General features: G+C 35.9%; 1 non-coding gene across 1 annotated transcript; it reads right to left on the bottom strand.

The window, feature by feature from the left end:
- Positions 1–3,959: 3,959 nt before the first annotated feature.
- Positions 3,960–4,067, bottom strand: LOC112725665 (small nucleolar RNA R71). The gene has a single exon (XR_003164757.1). It is a non-coding gene; the product is annotated as a small nucleolar RNA R71 (small nucleolar RNA).
- Between the last annotated feature and the right edge of the window lie 1,086 nt (positions 4,068–5,153).

The following is a 5,153-nucleotide window of genomic DNA, read 5'->3' on the forward strand; positions in this document are numbered from 1 at the left end:
AGAAGGACTGCTGATGCTGTTGGATTCTGACCTCCCTGCACTCAAAGTGGATTTTCTGGAGCTACAGAACTCAAAATGGCGCGCTTCCAATTGCGTTGAAAAGTAGACATCCAGGGATTTCCAAAAATATATAATAGTCCATACTTTGGCCGAGTTTAGATGACGCAAAAGGGCGTTGAACGCCAGTTCTACGCTGCAGTCTGGAGTTAAACGCCAGAAACACGTCACAAAACCAGAGTTGAATGCCAGAAACACGTTACAAACTGGCGTTCAACTCCAAGAATGACCTCTCCACGTGTAAACTTCAAGCTCAGCCCAAGCACACACCAAGTGGGCCCCGGAAGTGGATTTATGCATCAATTACTTACTTCTGTAATCCCTAGTAACTAGTTTAGTATAAATAGGACTTTTTACTATTGTATAAAGGGGGGATCTTTGATCAGTTTTATGCTATCTTAGACTTTCATGGGGGCTGGCCATTCAGCCATGCCTGGACCATTATCACTTATGAATTTTCAAACGGTAGAGTTTCTGCACTCCATAGATTAAGGTGTGGAGCTCTGCTGTTCCTCATAATTTAATGCAAAGTACTACTATTTTCTATTCAATTCAACTTATTCCGCTTCTAAGATATCCATTCGCACCCAAGAACATGATGAATGTGATGATTATGTGATGCTCATCATCATTCTCACTTATGAACGCGTGCCTGACAAACACTTCCGTTCTACATGCAACCAAGCTAGAATGAGTATCTCTTAGATATCTAATACAAGGGACCGAGTCCGTGTTATTAGTATCTTCGTGGTATAAGTTAGAACCCATGGATGGCCATTCCTGAGATCCGGAAAGTCTAAACCTTGTCTGTGGTATTCCGAGTAGGATCTGGGAAGGGATGGCTGTGACGAACTTCAAACTCGCGAGTGCTGGGCATAGTGACAGACGCAAAAGGATAGTAAATCCTATTCTAGTATGATCGAGAACCTCCAGATGATTAGCCATTCCGTGACAGAGCATTTGGACCATTTTCACAAAGAGGATGGGATGTAGCCATTGACAACGGTGATGCCCTTACAGAAAGCTTACCATGGAAAGGAGTAAGACTGATTGGATGAAGACAGCGGGAAAGCAGAGATTCAGAGGAACGAAAGCATCTCTATACGCTTATCTGAAATTCTCACCAATGAATTACATAAGTATTTCTATCTTTATTTTTTGTTTATTTATTATTATTATTATTCGGAAACTCCATAACCATTTGATATCCGCCTGACTGAGATTTACAAGGTGACCATAGCCTGCTTCAAGCCGACAATCTCCGTAGGATCGACCCTTACTCACGTAAGGTTTTATTACTTGGACGACCTAGTGCACTTGCTGGTTAGTTGTGCGAAGTTGTGAAGTTATGTTTGGACCATGGTATTGTGCACCAGTTATTGGCGCCATTGCCAGGGAGAGAACGAACAACAAATTTTACAACCTCAGAGTAACAATTTCGCATACCAAGTTTTTGGCGCCGTTGCCAGGGATTGTTCGTGTTTGGACAACTGACGGTTCATCTTGTTGCTCAGATGAGGTAACTTTCTTTTTGTTTTCTTTTCACAAAAAAAAAATATTTTCAAAAATCTTTAAAAAAAAAATTTTTCCTTTTGTTTTCGAAAATTATTCAAAATTTTTAAGAATGAATTCTAGAGTTTCGTGGTAACATGTTGAAGCCTGGCTGGCTGTAAAGCCATATCCAAATTCTTTTGGATTGAGGCTTCCACTTGTCAACATAAAAGGCATGTATATGAAGTTGGATGAAGTATCAGCTGTTATATGCCTGATTTGTATCTTCTAAAGCTTGGCTGGCTATTAAGCCATGTCTAACCCTCAGATTGGATCTTTAGACTAAGAGTGCAAGATCCTTGGAATTCATATTAAAAATTTTGGAATCTTTATTTTTCTTTTTCACATTAATTTTCGAAATAATAAAAAAAAATTTATAAAATCATAAAAATAAAAAATATTTTGTGTTTCTTGTTTGAGTCTTGAGTCAATTTTTAAGTTTGGTGTCAATTGCATTTTTTCTAAAAATTCTTTATGCATTTTTTCGAAAATTCATGCATTCATAGTGTTCTTCATGATCTTCAAGTTGTTCTTGGCCAGTCTTCTTGTTTGATCTTCATATTTTCTTGTTTTGTGTCTTTTCTTGTTTCTCATATGCATTCTTGCATTCATAGTGTCTATACATGAAAATTTTCTAAGTTTGGTGTCTTGCATATTTTTTTTTCTTGAAAATTTTTCAAAAATAAGTTCTTGGTGTTCATCTTGACATTCAAAGTGTTCTTGGTGTTCATCTTGACATTCATGGTGTTCTTGCATGCATCACAAGTTTAGATCCAAAATTTTCATGCATTGCATCATTTTCATGTTTTTCTCTTTCATCATTAAAAATTCAAAATTCAAAAAATATCTTTCCCTTTTTCACTCATAAATTTTGAAAATTTGGATTGACTTTTTCAAAAATTTTTAAAATCTAGTTGTTTTTATGAGTCAAATCAAATTTTCAATTTAAAAATCTTATCTCTTTCAAAATCTTTTTCAAAAATCAAATCTTTTTCATTTCTCTTATTTATTTTCAAAAATTTTAAAAATATTTTTTAAAAATCTTTTTCTTAATTTTACATCATATTTTCAAAAATATCATCAACAATTAATGTTTTGATTCAAAAGTTTCAAGTTTGTTATTTACTTGTTAAGAAAGATTCAAACTTTAAGTTCTAGAATCATAGCTTGTGATTTCTTGTGAATCAAGTCATTAATTGTGATTTTAAAAATCAAATCTTTTTCAAAACTAATTTCAATCATATCTTTTGAAAAATATCTTTTTATCTTAACTTTTTCAAAATCATATCTTTTACAAAAATTTGATTTTAAAATATCTTTTCTAACTTCTTATCTTCTTATCTTTTAAAAAATTGATTTTCAAAATGTGTTTCAACTAACTAATTAACTTTTTGTTTGTTTCTTATCTCTTTCAAAACTACCTAACTAACTTCCCCTCTCTAATTTTCAAAAATACCTCCCTCTTTTTCAAAAATTATTTTTAATTAATTGATTGTTTTCAATTTTTAATTTTAATTTTATTTCATTCCTAATTTTCGAAAATTACTAACCTTTTTCAAAAACTATTTTCAAAATTTAACTTTAAATTTTAATTTTTAATTTTCGAAATTCCCTTTCCCCCATCTCCTTCTATTTATTTATTCATTTACTAACACTTCTCTTCATCTCAAATCACTGCTCCTATCCTCACCCTTGTGTTTGGATTATCCATTCTTCTTCACTCTTATTCCCTTTCTTCTTCTACTAACAACAAGGGAACCTCTATACTGTGGTAAAAAGGATCCCTATTATTATTTTCTGTTCCCTTCTTTTTCATATGAGCAGGAGCAAGGACAAGAACATTCTTGTTGAAGCAGATCCTGAACCTGAAAGGACTCTGAAAAGGAAACTAAGAGAAGTTAAAATACAACAATCCAGAGACAACCTTACAGGAATTTTCGAACAGGAAGAGGAGATGGCAGCCAAAAATAATAATAATGCAAGGAGGATGCTTGGTGACTTTACTACACCTAATTCCAATTTACATGGAAGAAGCATCTCCATTCCTGCCATTGGAGCAAACAATTTTGAGCTGAAACCTCAATTAGTTTCTCTGATGCAGCAGAACTGCAAGTTTCATGGACTTCCATCTGAAAATCCTTTTTCAGTTTTTAACTGAATTCTTGCAAATCTATGATATTGTTAAGACCAATGGGGTTGATCCCGAGGTCTACAGGCTAATGCTTTTCCCGTTTGCTGTAAGAGACAGAGCTAGAGTGTGGTTGGACTCTCAACCCAAAGATAGCCTGAACTCTTGGGATAAGCTGGTCACGACTTTCTTAGCCAAGTTCTTTCCTCCTCAAAAGCTTAGTAAGCTTAGAGTGGATGTTCAAACCTTCAGACAGAAAGAAGGTGAATCCCTCTATGAAGCTTAGGAGAGATATAAGCAACTGACCAAAAAGTGTCCTTCTGACATGCTTTCAGAATGGACCATCCTGGATATATTCTATGATGGTCTGTCTGAATTAGCTAAGATGTCATTGGATACTTCTGCAGGTGGATCCATTCACCTAAAGATAACGCCTGCAGAAGCTCAAGAACTCATTGACATGGTTGCTAATAACCAGTTCATGTACACTTCTGAGAGGAATCCTGTGAGTAATGGGACGCCTCAGAAGAAGGGAGTTCTTGAAATTGATACTCTGAATGCCATACTGGCTCAGAACAAAATATTGACTCAGCAAGTCAATATGATTTCTTAGAGTCTGAATGGAATGCAAGTTGCATCCAACAGTACTCAAGAAGCATCTCCTGAAGAAGAAGCTTATGATCCTGAGAACCCTGTAATAGCAGAAGTGAATTACATGGGTGAACCTTATGGAAACACCTATAACCCCTCATGGAGAAATCACCCAAATCTCTTATGGAAGGATCAATAAAAGCCTCAACAAGGCTTTAATAATGGTGGAAGAAACAGGTTTAACAATAGTAAACCTTTTCCATCATCCACTCAGCAACAGACAGAGAATTCTGAACAAAATACCTCTAATTTAGCAAAGTTAGTCTCTGATCTATCTAAGGCCACTCTGAGTATCATGAATGAAACAAGGTCCTCCATTAGAAATTTGGAGGCACAAGTGGGCCGGCTGAGTAAAAGGATCACTGAAATCCCTCCTGGTACTCTCCCAAGCAATATAGAAGAAAATCCAAAAGGAGAGTGCAAGGCCATTGAATTGACCATCATATCCGAACCCACAAGAGGGGAGAAGGACGTGAATCCCAGTGAGGAAGACCTCCTGGGATGTCTAGTGATCAATAAGGAGTTTCCCTTTGAGGAACCAAAGGACTCTGAGGCTCATCTAGAGACCATAGAGATTCCATTAAACCTCCTTACGCCCTTCATAAGCTCTGATGAGTATTCCTCTTCAGAAGAGAATGAGGATGTTACTAAAGAGCAAGTTGCCAAGTTCCTTGGTGCAATCATGAAGCTGAATGCCAATTTATTTGGTAATGAGACTTGGGGAGATGAACCTCCCCTGTTCACCAATGAAATAAATGCATTGGAT

This window comes from Arachis hypogaea, chromosome 11 (genome assembly GCF_003086295.3).
Source record: "Arachis hypogaea cultivar Tifrunner chromosome 11, arahy.Tifrunner.gnm2.J5K5, whole genome shotgun sequence".
Classification (NCBI taxonomy): domain Eukaryota; kingdom Viridiplantae; phylum Streptophyta; class Magnoliopsida; order Fabales; family Fabaceae; genus Arachis; species Arachis hypogaea.